This window comes from Telmatherina bonti, assembly GCF_933228915.1.
Source record: "Telmatherina bonti genome assembly, chromosome: 16".
NCBI lineage: Eukaryota > Metazoa > Chordata > Actinopteri > Atheriniformes > Telmatherinidae > Telmatherina > Telmatherina bonti.
In genome coordinates this window covers 29,177,356-29,191,862 of record NC_136614.1, presented here as the reverse complement: position 1 = coordinate 29,191,862, position 14,507 = coordinate 29,177,356, and the positions used below count along the sequence as shown (strand labels likewise).

The 14,507-nt window shown below is 41.7% G+C and overlaps 1 protein-coding gene across 1 annotated transcript in view; it reads left to right on the top strand.

Annotated features, from left to right (window-relative positions):
• The first annotated feature begins 1,842 nt into the window (after positions 1-1,842).
• The window catches only part of ches1 (checkpoint suppressor 1), an 83,504-nt gene continuing 70,839 nt past the window's right edge, over positions 1,843-14,507 (top strand). The window contains exon 1 of the mRNA XM_079255674.1: positions 1,843-2,222. The gene's annotated coding sequence lies outside the window, so the exon portion shown is untranslated. The remainder of the gene's footprint in view (positions 2,223-14,507) is intronic.

Below are 14,507 nucleotides of genomic sequence, written 5' to 3'. Positions count from 1 at the left end.
GGCTGTTTTTGGAGATTTACTGATAAAATCTACCCTCAATAGCAAACTCTGGAGCACATCTTAAAGATCCCCACTGTCACTTCAGCTTATTGCAGCCCTCTGGGCTTGCACTACAAACACACATATGCTCAAGTACACACACGACCTCCCACTAATAATAGGAGCAGAGAGAAGTAGCCTGGATTCAGGGACTTGTAAACGCACTTCATTCTCCCAACAATTCTCTTTGATCTTTATCAAACAAAATTGTTTCCTTGATGTTTTTTTTTTTTTTTTTTTGCTTCCTTTACTAAACTTGAACTCACCGCAATGCACTTTTCCCACTTCGATTTCACCACCCATAAATAAAGCACACTTGGATTTCCTGACTGTGGGCTTTCAGAAGACCATTCACTGCCACGTCTGTCAGATCCATTAATTCAGCAGTGTGCAAGCAAGTTCTGCTAAACCATTTCTGGAGGCTACGTGTTTACATCTCAAAGAAGTCCATTTTGCATATCTAATCAGATTCGGTTTATTTTTAGCAACACGCGGGGATGGGGAATGCATTACTTATGATTTTGAAAGGCTTCAATGGATTATCAAAACTCCTTTTTTTTTTGCACCCCACAACACTTCTCTCTTTAAAACCACTCTGCAACACTGGCTGTGTCCCTTATGAGTTCAAGCTTTCCTGTTAAGGGTTTCCACTTCCTGTGTTCGCAGAAAGAAAAGAAGGGGGGGAATCATGCCCTTCAGTTTCTGGATCCCATGGTCCATAATGATCTGATCTCTGTCTCCCATAGGCGGGCCGTTGCTATGGTAACCTGATGACGCTCTGAGGCAGGATGGGGAGGAGAGGGAGGGAGTTGTGGGGAGATGAGGAAGAAGGTAGCTGCACCAAAGATCGAGTGGGTTTGAGCTGATGACTCACACGACAGAAAAAAAAGAGACGTGTGCCACATTTCTTTTTAGCACATGTGATGTCTTTGCTTCACACTGCAGTGCAAACTGTTTTGAATGAAGAAGTGGAGCAGGAGAAATCCTGTAGGTGTTATTTTGTGTGTTTAAGACGATGATCTGGAGGGGTGAAGATTCACACACAATATTCAGAAAACTGTTATGTGCAGTTTTTGTTTTTTTGTTTTTTTTTGGCACGAATAAAAATATGATCAGGATAAATAGCTTTCTAACACACTGAGAGTATAGTCATCTTAATTCTTTATCTATAGTACGTTGGCATCCACACCTCTGCATGTCTCCCAGCATCTGCTCTTCTGTTGCCATAGCGACAGCTGGAATACAGACACCAAACAACTTAGTGGCTGAAATAAATGCCTTGGTTTTACCTTTACATGACAACTGTGGTAAATTAGCCTGTCAAGTTTGTTCAGCAGTGTTAAAATTGATCTCATTGCATTTTTTTACTCTTTGATTACAGATCTTGCAGCCAACATTATCATTACATTTGAAAATATTTCCTTTTTTTGCTTGTTTGTTTTGCTAGTGCATTTACTTTTCGCTTTATGAAACATCATAAATTTGTCATATTTGAGCGTACTTGTGAGTTTTGTTTGGAATTAACACCGTCAATTGTAAAAAAAAAAAAAAAAAAAAAAAAAAAAAAAAAAAGCTTAAATGTCCTTTTTAATTCCGGTCAAATTTAGCGCACAGACAGTGAGTGGGTCGTCTTGTCGAAACAATAGACGATCTTCGGAGGCACCTTCCGTACACAATAGCATTCTTTCAGTGAATGTGGCAGGTTTTAGGACCCAGGGCGGCCTCCGGGGGAAGTCCTCTGCCGCTGGCGGGGCAACGCAGGCAGTCGGAGCACAGAGACACATCCACGCATATACACACACACGTACATACGCACTCTCACTGAGCTCCTCTCCGACAGCGAGGGGGATAAACAGAGGGAGAGAGGGAGACCATAGGAACGCAGCAGCAAGCGGCTTGTGTGTGCGTGTGTGTGTGTGTGTGTGTGCGCGCGCGTGTGTGTAGGTAGGCTCGCTCGGTGCTGGAGACGACTGGCGGGGCGGACATGGAGGGGCTCGGGAAAAACGCTCGGAAGTGACCGAGGACCGTGACGAAGAGAGGGAAGCAGAGAGAGAGAGAGAGGAAGAGACAAGAAGGACTGATAGAGAAGACGGAAAGAAAGGAGAGGAGGAGAGAGAGAAGTCTGAGAGAGGAGAGGAAGAGTGTGAAGAAGGGCTTCATCTGGAACACAGAAGGATCTTAAGGTGACTTCATTGGTGTTTTGTATGTATGTATGTATGTAGATCTAGCAGAGGTGTGTGTGTGTGTGTGTGTGTGTGTGTGTGTGTGTGTGTGTGTGGCGTTGACATGTGCTGCATGGCTCTGCACTTAAAGGGAAGTGTGTGTGTGTGTGTGTGTGTGTGTGTGTGTGTGTAGCCTATATATACAGTTTTGTGTATGTGTGTGAGTTATGAAGGTTGTTTTTTTCACCAATAAACTAGAAAAAAAAAGGGACCAAAGTATGGAAGTGAGCTGAAGTGACCACTGTTAACTGGAGTGAAGGGATCAAAAGGAGTGGCTACTTTTTAGGGAACAGCCTGATCCCATTCCGACACACACACACACACACACACACACACACACACACACACATACACACTTCTCCGGTATGCTACTTTTAGTTAAGTGAGACAGAAAAACAGAAGGGGAGGGGACCAGAGTCCATGTTAACCCCCACCACCTTTCTTTCACCATGCATGTGTGTTTGCATATGAATGTGCATTCAGGAGTTTTTTCATGCACCTGGAAAACACACACACACTCATACACACACACACACACACACACACACACGTAGTCTTAGCAGTTGAGGTAAGCTTGATAAGTAGTAGCAGCTTCAGTGTGTGTGATACTATGCAAGTGTGTGTGTGTGTGTGTGTGCCATATACGGCAAACAGGTTGAGGGGAGGCAGATCTGATCAGACGCACAGCAACAGAGGAGAGAGCGTGGCAAAGGCTGAGCAGCAGCACATTGGATTACACGCAGACGAATACACACTCATGCAGACACACAAACACACGCATACGTACACACAGACTTTGTGGCCAGAAGAACAGCTGGGAGAAATGTGTGTGTGTGTGTGTGTGTGTGTGTGTGTGTGTGTGTGTGTGCTTGGGAGCCTTTTCACTTAATGCACGCGTCTGCCTTTGCACGTGTAGAACTGTTTGCTTTCATATTATCTTTGGCTGCCATGTGCGTGCGTGTGCACATCCTTCTGAGGCTGTGTAAATATGTATGTGCAGGGAACAAGCGTCTCCTCAGACAGACGGCGCGTGTCTACCTCCGTCCTTCCCCTGCTCTGGAGATGCAGGAAGGTGGAGGAGGTTTGGCAGCGAGGTGATCAGATGACCAGGAGAAGATAAAATAAAAATAGGGGGGATAAATAGGCGGAATAAATCCAGTAGTGAGAGAATAAACAGAGACGGAGTGGAAGGAAGGATGATGGTGATTTTAGGACATTAGGAGGAAGAGGAGGAGGAAAGATGGAGAGAAGGAGACGGGCTCTCTCCAGGAGTGCTCGGAGTGCTGCTCATTCATAATTCACCTCTATGGCAAACGCTCATTCACATATTGACCCCCCATGGCTGCGCTCAATGGAGTTCTCGCCCCTCCACCTCTGCCTGTCTCTCAGTTGACACCCCTGTGGTGCGATGTCCAGTTAGCCCTCTTCTTCTTCTTTCACTTAGGAGACAGTTGACTCTCTATCTCAAAGAAAAAAAAAAAAGAAAGAAAAGGGGAGGGGGGTGGCGGCTTTGCTGTTTTTGTCCGTTAAGGCGCACCACTACTTTCATCAACTCGAGGCTCTGATACCAGATTGAATTGTGTAAATTGAATATTGAATTTAGACTCCACCCCAGACCCAGATAATTGGTATGGATGGATCAGTGGGTTGGTGCTGGGAGTACAACTGTTGGACTGATTCCCTGAACACAGCTAAAACCAGTCCATAATGGATCCATAATTCATGTGTGAATGAATAGAATAGTCTGTGTTTTTGAATGTGAGCATCAGACAGTTTTCCCTGATGCCAGCTCATGGTTTATTCAGCATAAATGCTCAAAAATGGCTGTTTTAATATTTCTGATTGTATTAGTGGTGCCTGGAGCTACGCAAGCAGCTCACTGCTGCGCTTCTGGTCAGCTGTGGCTGCGAGCCATATGGCGGCATGTGTCTAAAATGCAATGTCAGGTGAAAGTATATGGCGGAGGCGGCGGTACATTTAGTCCTAAAAGGGTAAACATTTCAGTAAACATCACCTCGTCAGCAAAGGCAATAAAAATATCCTGACCTCTTAAGTTTTCTCCTTATGATGGAGTATATTTACCCAGTGAAAAGAGGACGCCTTGTGATGGGCTTTTCACCTGGGAAGTGGCATTTCCTCATATTCAGTTCAATTTTGGTGAGAAGCAGGTGGGCTGGGACTGTTCGGCTGGAGGCTTGGGTGGAGGAATGGCAGGCGGTTGTAGTTCTGTGAAACCTGCTGCTTGCTTGCACAAATAGAAATACACCCACTGACCTTCAAGAATATGTTAGACTTTTTGGTTTTTTTTTTTTTTTGGTCAATGAAATTATAATTCTTTATTTAACATAAAAGATGGAATTTGGTCTTGAACAGTTAAAGTTGTGCTCCCATGGTTACGTCATCAGCATGACGTTGTTGCTTCCAAAACGCCGGAAAGTTCATTTTTGTGTTTTACATGAAAACTGGATCAAAAGGTGTGGGGGAGGGGGAATGTCATCTTAGAAAGTGTTGCACCACATGATACTAAAATCAGCTTCAGTGACTTTTTGAAGTTGCAATGAAGTGAAACCATCCAAGTAAAGGCCTATTTATGGTCCCTTTATGTACATATATAGGTATGTCTGTTACAGATGTCGTCACTGCCCACATATTTTCAGCCATCATAATGTAGACATGGTTGTTGGGCAATATATCTTCTAGAAGGCAGTGCATAGTGTTGACGTCGGTTAGAGGCCGTAAGAAACATGGCAACCATGGACGAGATCATGGCAGTGCTCATTCTGAGGATGCGACATAAAAAGCACAGTAGATGGTGGTCGTCTGAGTGGCCACTGAATACATCATGGCTTCCTTCACTGGAAAAACTCAACCTTAAAAAAACGAGAAAAAAAAAATACAAAAATTAGGTAAATGTTGCTTAAAATAAGATAAATTATCTTATTAAATTAAGTTAAATTATTAACAGAACAAGAAAATTGTGCTTGTAAAGACTTTTCCAAAACAAGTAAAAATACTCTTAAAACAAGAGGAATTCTTTGGCATAAAAACTAAGAATTATGCTTATTTTTTTTTAAAGGTAAGATATATGTACTCAATTTAAGATTTTTAATCTTATTTAGATTTCAGTTTTTGCAGTGTTTTTTCTTTTACTAGTCAAACTTGAGTTATATTGCTCAACACTGCCCCCAATGTTTCTAATAGTATCACTCTGTTTGCTATATCTGGGTACGCATCTACAAGCTCTCCTAAAACAGACCAAATTATGCACTTAAAGGACGTAGAAGATAAACAGAAGGCTCGATTCATATGTGTATTTAGTGTAGAGCAGACATAAGAACAAGTCCATTTAGGACATTGTCCAATTGCTGTTTAATTCCCATTGGATAAAATAAAAAATAATTATGTAAATGAAACTCTTTGGAAACCAACCATTAGTCCGTTCCACTGAACATGCCTCGTGTTGTTGTCCCTGTCTCAGAAAATTGCAGCTTAGTCCTGTCTTCAGCCATCATAGAAACTTTCTCTCCCAAACTGGATTCTGTTCTCATAAATAGCCAGAGCCTAACTTAGAACCACTTCTATCTGTTTTGATTGTCAAAGGTCTGGTTCCATCATGGAAAAATGCAATGTGGTTTTCATTTTCCTGTAGCTTGATGTTTCATATCATCAGTTGGGTTAATGATTGCCTACCAATGTTGCATTCACAAACTTTAAATAGTCTTTACAGCTATGTGTAATAATGTCAATTGGTGGTTTTTTGGGATTTATTAATCCAGCTAGAAACAGCATGTAAAACTGACCGTTGTGTCACAGTTTATCATTTTCTATTAGACATCTTTGGAAACATCAGGTAGCTTTACAGAGAACATTCACAAACACTTTGTTTTACAACTACCATGGTCTGGTGATATTAAGACATTTATTTTTCTTGAAAATAAATAAAAAACTGTCATTTGTTGTTATTTCTGTACGACACACTGTCTCCCTGCACTGTGGCACCTAGAAATTCAGACTCCACTGGAGGGAAGGTCAAACTTGTTGGGAGAGATGTTTAAAGTGATGTGGTGACATGTGTCTGTGGTGGCTCCCTTGCTGAGGATAATAACATATGAGTTCTTAGCCAGAACCAACTTAGAATTGGCTCTAGCACCAGTCTTGCACAATCCCCAGGACAACTTGGTATTTGTGTCCTTTTGCAAGGGAAAAAAATACAAAGTTGCTCTGTTTTTAAAGTGTCAGATATATGGTGGATTGTGTTGTGATACTGGAAAGAAATCTGTATACAGTGTTGTACCAGATAGGGCTGGGCGATATATCGACTATACTCGATATATTGTTGCTAGTCCCCTGTGCGAATAAAGAAAATGCCTATATTCGTCATATTCGAGTATTCTGTTGTCACGCAGTTGTTTTTAGCTGTGGGCGGGGTTTTCTCACTCCTCTTCGACTCTTAACCGCTTTGTACGGAGAGTTAAAGCAAGCGCACCTAGTTACGTACATAACGTGAGCTACGTGCTACGTCATGAGAGGCAGCGTGGAGCCACTTTCTCGCTAAATCTGGCGACTTCTTGTGAAAAGCGACAAGCGACAAAACTAGCAACTTTTACAGGAGTTATTGGAGACTTTTCTGGTGTTTTGGCGACTGACTTTAAAGCGCATATTGTAAAGTTATTGTCAGAACGAGAGTCTCTCCCCGTCCTAAAGCACTCAGTCGCTCCGGCTGCAGCGGCAGTCAGTCAGAGGAGCAGAGAGGACACCTGCACGACTCCACCTACAGTCACAATGAACAGCCAAATCCGCCACTGATCCCGCTCTGGATTACAGAGTGGGACGTAAATTGCAAAGTTTTTCACGTCACACAAAAATAATTAATTCTATTTGATTACATTCACAAACTCTGTCACTTACTCACCTCATCCACTGTGTGTGTGACACAAGCATATTTATCTAGCTTGTCATGTCTCTAGAAAGTACAGAAAGCACTGGGAATCAAATCCTGAATTAAAAACTGGGTGAAGCCGTTTATTGGAGACGATACGAGGACATTCTGCCTGTATTATAAGACTGATTTCAACGCTAAACTCTGCGATTAAAAAAAATACACGACAACTCAAAAACGTATCCATAAAGCAAAGCCTTATAATAGTTCATCATTTGAAAAGTCACCCCCTAGAGCACCTATTTTCATACGTTGCATTTATTACATCATGCAAAGTCACTTTATTTTGTTTTAAAATGATATGTTTCTGCCACTGCTTTAACTGTTCAATAAATGCGGTTTTGATCAGTTTGCTTCGTTACAATTTCATCCTTTTGGCATGAATGTTTAAAATCAGCATATCTTAATGCTGTATGAGCAATTATGTTTTAATGGAGACACAAAATCATCTTACTGATGTGATTGTATGCACCAAAGCATTAATTCAAGGCTAAGGTAAATCTCGAGATATATATCGTATATCGTGACCTGCCATAAAAATATCGGGATATTACTAAAAGGTCATATCGCCCAGCCCTAGTACCAGTTCATGGTAAACAAACAAACTGTGTCAGACCAGTCCATAAAACAGTATTTCCAACAGGCTTATGCCCATAATTGTGTACAGAACAGGGCAAAAGCATAGACTGTTTATAAAAGATGGAGGTAGCCTCCATGACATCACCCGTAGGTTTCTGAAGAGCTGAATTGAAGCTCATTGGGTGGTTCCTACCTTGACAGCATCTCTCCTGCAAAATACAAAAATGGGCAAAGAGGTAGAGCTGAAAGGGGGGGGTGAGTGTGGGAGGTAGATGATTGACATTTAGCAAACTCCGACCTGCCTGTATTTAAGTGCTATCCATGCTAACTCAGAGCTAATGGGAGCTGACCAGCTAATGGAGGTAAGTGGGCTAAACCGCGGTTGTTTTACATTCTTTCTTCTTGCAGCGAGATGTCAGGTATCTGTCAATCAAAAGGACACATCCCTAATTATGTAGAATTTTGAGATGAAATTACTTGTAAACAGGGGAGTTAGAAAAAAAAAAAATCACTCCCCCCACAGTTGTCATGAAGGTAAACCTGAGCCCTTAAACCCAAAATGGGTTTAAGCAGGCCGAGTCCGCTTCTTTGATCCAAATCAGAATTTGTTTGGTGCATTCACATTTTCCCAAATGAAGCGAACTTTCTTCGCAAGTGGACTAAGAATTGAATAAAAAAAGGCTGACATGAATGTGCCCTAAATGCTACACTAGCAACAAAAGGCTTTCATTTAACTCTACAATTGCTACGTTTACATGGAAGTTTAAATTCCTGTTTAATTCCAAATAAAAGTTAATTCCGCTTTAAACTGATGAAAAATGACCATATAATAACTTAATTCCTAATGCAAATCTTTATTTGGCTGGTTTATTTGCATTTTAATTCCGAACTATTTAATTCCTCTGTCGTGTAAACCTTTAATTCCACTCGAAGTTAATTCTGGTCGTTCTGAGCATGCTCGTTACCTTGTCCTGTCCCGATGATGATTGTTTTGCCTCCCGTGTTCGGTGGTCTGTCTTTCTTCTCCTTCTCAGTTGCTGCAAAAAGTGTAGTAACATACTCGTGTTGAGCTGCTCCTTAAAATGTATAAGAAAAATAGCAACAAAACTGGTTATTATGTAGTTTTTACAAGTTACGACTGAAAAGACAAGAAGCAGGGAGCTAACTTTGTCTATTTCCGGTATATTCTGTCCAATCAGAGCCCTTCCCAGCCCACCGCTCTAAAGAGGAATTAAGCGAGGACCTGTTTCATGTAAACCTCCATTCGTAATTATTATTTTCATGTAAACTCGTAGGAGAATACGTTAATTCCAAATTATTCCGACATAAAAAACTTCATGCAACCGTAGCTTATGAGCAGTTCTCTGGTACCAAACTGCGACCTTGTCACCGTTCCCCGGCTGACTTACTGTATTGTCTTTTAAAACCCAGCGAGGGACTTATGACCATCTAAACCCTGACAGCAGGTCATTTGATTCTCATTGAGTTTGCTTTATAAATAGGATTTATTAGTTAATGACTGAGTCTGTAATTTGTGACGTTTTGTGGTCGGTGACTTTGCCGGTCATTTCATTGCTTCATGAGTTAGAACAACTGCTGAGTTTTAAAGCAAGATTTTAAAATTATAGTGGTAACACAGCTGGCTTAAATAGCCTAGCTTAGAAGAATAATGCTCCTCTCTATCCCCCAGGTTATAATTGTCTTCAATCGGCCCCCTGTTGATTTGAAACAGAGCCATTGTCCACAATGCTGGCCACCTCTGCTTAATTAGCCTCCCTCTACCTACTCGCGCTGAGCTATTGCTGGTTGCGTCCTCACCTCACACGGTGGTGCATGCGAAACGCTCATGCACAGAGGGACGTCACTGAGTGTAAAAATAGAGCTTATAAATTGGTGGGGAAAAGTGTTTTATGTTTACAGGGGCTGATGTCATGTTTGGTTTAAATCCATGTCTGACAAACTGGAAGGCAGCTGTGGCGAGTATCAGCCAGCCCAGCTTTGGCTTCCTTATCTGGTGGTTTTTATTTCGGTGCTTTTAGTGACTCCACGAAGTTGCATTCGGTGTGCGTGCACATCTCTGTCTGCTTGCTTGTGTGTTTTCAGCAGTGGAGGCATGCACACGGTGACGCTGCTCCGGTTGCCAAGCAACACAGGAACGTGGGTGGAAGGATATCCTGTCCTGTCCTAAGCTTTATTTATTGGTTGGGGGGGTGGGTGTGCATGCATATACGTGCATTTTTTGTGTGTAGATCTCAGCAGTACGCTTGAGTGGTTGTGTGCTTTTAATGCACTCGTTTGCCTCAAGTAAGAGTGCAACAAAAAAAAACTCATTTAAGACATACAGCCACACACGCAAAGTCCATGCACTTTACACACACACGCACACACACACACACAAAGACAAAAGAAAAAAAAAACCACTTTGAGTGTGTTGAGTTAGATTGGTGTTGCATAACTTCTCCAGTCGGGTCTGTTCGCGCTGCTCTGTCTCCTCTTCTTTAACCCAAACACTCTCAACGTGTCACAGCTTCCACGCTCATGCTAAGCCGCCTCCCCTTAATGATGTCGTCAGCATCACATCTTTTCTCACACATGACATTGCAATTATGTGTTCTTGCCCTTCATGTAGTCACAAACACACACACACACACACTGTTTGTCCTGCAGGCGTCGGACCCCATGATTACGTAATTGACATTGAGTGAATGGGATGACGTCATCTTGGCTCTTGCTGACTCTCCTGTCTTTCTGGCTAGCTACAGTGATGTCATAAGTGGATGGAGCCATACACAGTGTCTGTGCTGACTTGTGTGGAGACAAAAATGACTTCAGCAGCAACTCATGTTTAAAATGACTTTAGGCCTCTCTCTGTTTTCCCTCTTCTTTATTAGTTCTTCAGAACTGAGAAAGACTTTGTTGTTATGTCATATGAGGAAGATAGCACAAGATTTTACACTTCAAATGATAAAAAATATTAAAAAGCAGTTAATTTATTGATCACTATCAGTGTGAGGTCAGTTCCATCAGGTTAGTCAGAGCAGTCAGGTGTGTGAACACTATGTCAGGGCGGAAAGTCATCACCATGAGAGTCATTCACACCTATTTGGTGTGGCAGACTCAGTTCAGTCGGTTTGCACTTTCTTAAACAAACCAAACCTTTTGAATAACATTTTCCCCTCCTTATCAGTGACGGCGCTGCATCAGAAAACACTGAAAGACAAGACTACACATATGTCCAAGAAAAACTCGCTCATCTGTTGGTCACAACTTCTGTTTCTGCCGCATGTTGTGGCCCAAGTCCTGCATTCAGTTCACTTGAAGCAAACTGAGACCTGCGTTTTCAGGTGGGTCAGAGTTTAGTTGTTCATCCGCTCATCTAAATACGAACTGTATTGTCTGAACAAAAAACTAGGGTTTAATTCAGGAGTGAATACACGCTTTGAGAAACAATTGGCACTGGCCATGAATCTGAAAAGGATTGTGAAGAGATTTACAAACAATTTAGCGTCTGTCGCTCTCTTTTGAGAAACGTTATTCATCCAGGGACAGCTGTCCGGGACATCTGGGACAGCAGCCAGGAGTAAATGTGTCAATAAGTTTAGCCAAAGGTCAGGCAGTGGTCACCAAAATGATAATGCAGAGAAGTTACGGTACATGTCAGACTCTACAGACTTTTCATTGTTAAAGCCCTTGACAGTACAGATAGAAAAAAAAGACTGAACAAGTATAATGTGTTTAGAAAGTTTACGAGGAGAAATTTTTTCTTTCTAAAATAAACATGGTGCAACTCATGTTTGCAAAGTTGCATCAGATGAGCAAACTACCAAAGTTCTGGTAAAATGTACTTAACACAGGCAGACAGCTTTGGTTTTCTCCAAATGTACTCATGACCAAGTGCAGCATATCCACACAAACATCTCATCTGTCAAGCATGGTGATGGAGGAATAATAATATGGGCTTGAGTTGCAGAACATTGTGCAGTTTTAGTGTCAAATGTAAGGCCGTCTGTCTGCTAGCTAAAGCTTGGCCAAAACTACGCCATGCGGCGGTACAATGATCACAAACACAGCAGCAAAAATACAACACAGTGACTGAAAAAGGAAGTAATCAGGGTTGCAATGACCCATTTAAACTCCAGAGAAACTGAATGAAATGCAGCAGCGGGACCTTTAGATAGCTGTGCATGAGAGCACTCTGCAAACCTCAATGAACTGAAGCAACACTGAAAAGCAGGGAAAAACCAGTTCTCCCATAGTGGCGTGAAAGACTGATAACATCAGACAGAAAGCAGTTCAGTTCTTCATGCATTTATTTTCTTTTACTAATTACATGATAAATGTGACGTGTTTCTGCTCATCAGAGGGTTTATTTTAATCATTTTAAAACCTAAAGGATTCTTTCTTAATGGAATCTGATGTGGAAAAACTTAAAAAGAAGTTGTACTTCCTGTTTCATGACTGTTTACAGAAACATATGGCATTAATGTTGCTCTTGAATGACACACACACACACACACACACACACACACACACACACAACCTGCTGAAGTTCATTACAGTGTCTTGAAAGGATTCTGTCTCCGATAGATGTGCCCGTGTCTCACGACGGGTAACTCCATCGCCTCGTTGACCTCCATCTGCAACCGTCTGACCTTTGTTGATTCTCATCCTGAAACTCGCTGACAATCACGGGCAGAAAATGAAAGGAGCAAGCGACAACGCTTCGCTTGGGGGTCTCCACAGCTACTGTACACGCCAGTTCTTATTTTAGCGGAGGAATAACATCGTCATGGAGAAATAGGAGTCATTTAAGTGGTCGGCCTGCTTCAGAAATATGCTGTTAGCTCGCTGTTTGAGCTACGGGGTTTTAAACACAGAGGAAGACTTCTCTATTTGTGTTTTGGGCCGAAAAAACCGCCTGTTGTGTTGTGGCTGAAGCTCTGAACATCTGCCATCTAACGCTGGATGGGAGGAGTGGGAGCTTTTAACAGACCTGAACACACAAACACACTTTGTTCCTGTTGTCCCTTCCCACTTTTTCCTCTTTCTCTCTCCAACCTCAAACCTCAGATCATGGGGAAATCACACCGCACGGGGACTTAACAGTTTATGAACTAAAGGAGCACACATAAACACAAACTATTCAAACAACACACACACAAACACAAAATATGCAGATTTTCCTAATAAACTGATTAGCGTTAGCTTGGTCCCCACCAAACCGCAAACAGAGTGCTGCACATTCCTCTAACCATACAGCAGCTTAACACTAAACATGGTTGCTTGACCGCTGTACAAATACTGGGTCCACACACACACACACACACACACACACACACACACACACAAACATGGAACCTGTGCACACACTCTTTAGGCCATAAAACAGAGTTCATCTCAAATGATGTTCATTTCACCAAGTAACAGTTTGACATAAGACGACTGCAGTTCAATAATTATATACATATGCACACACACACACACACACACACACACACACACACACAGAGAAACATCACCCCCACCCCTAACCCACCCCCAACCCACCCCAAAGGAGTCTTACCGCCTTAGTCAGCGTCTGTGTGTCCATGCGTGGGCCTGTTCCCTGGCAGTGTGAGGGGAAAAAATACCTTCCCATATGATGTAAACACCAAAGTCCCTGTTTGTGTGAGGGAGTGTGTGTGAGCTCATAAAGCCAATGTGTGTGTGTGTGTGTGTGTGTGTGTGTGACTGGCATTCTCTGAGATAGGATTCGCTCGCTGTGACAGTTTTCCAAATTATTCCACAACACCGTGCAGTTTCTTTTTAAAGACGAGTTCCTCTGCCATCTCTTCTTTGTTCCGCTGGAACGGCGGAAAGCAGACGGCGGAGACATCGTCGTGAGAACAGCTGACGTGACGTCGTTCAGTAAAGGAGGGTAGAGGAAAAAACAGGACACGTCTTATAACTCCACTTACTATGTTTTCCATGGATTTCTCTGGACACATTTAATCCCTTTAGTACATTTTGAAGTAAAACTAAACAAGTCAGACTTGTAGAAGTATTTCAGTTGTCATCATTTAGATAGAATGAAGCTGTATTGATGCTAAAGTCAGTTAAATGTGATTATCCACAACATAACGCTGCAGATATCACTGTGTTCAGAGATATTTAGGGGTATCACAGTGACGGTATCCTTTAATCCCGATTTAATTCAATTCCAATTGTTTGAGCTTTGATTTAAATTGCAATTCTCGCAATTCTTCAATATTGCTGATTTTTGTAGACTAAAAACCAAAACGAAAAGTACAAAACTTTATTTGCTAGATATTTTTCTTGATTTCAATTAGAAAAAAAACAACACAGTAGCCACACCATCATTCTGCTGCTGTAATGCCCAAGACGACAAGTAAAAAGATCAATAAAAACAATAAAAATGACAAAAATGTTATATTTTCATTTGAAAAAAACAATTAATTTCTTGAACAAAAAAATTGTGAAGCAAAAAAATCCCGTTATTCAATTATTTTATTATTCGATTTCCCACCCCTAATAACAGTACATTGTTCTACATTTATATATCGATCAGCAACCCAGTAGCATAGATTCAAACACAGTACAGTGTGTTTGATCGGAATAGGAGGGATTGTTTTTAATCAGCACGTGATAATCTAATCAACATGTCGTCAACAACGACCATTGAAAGCAACAGCAAGACGAATGAACCACAATCAAATAAAAAAAACTTC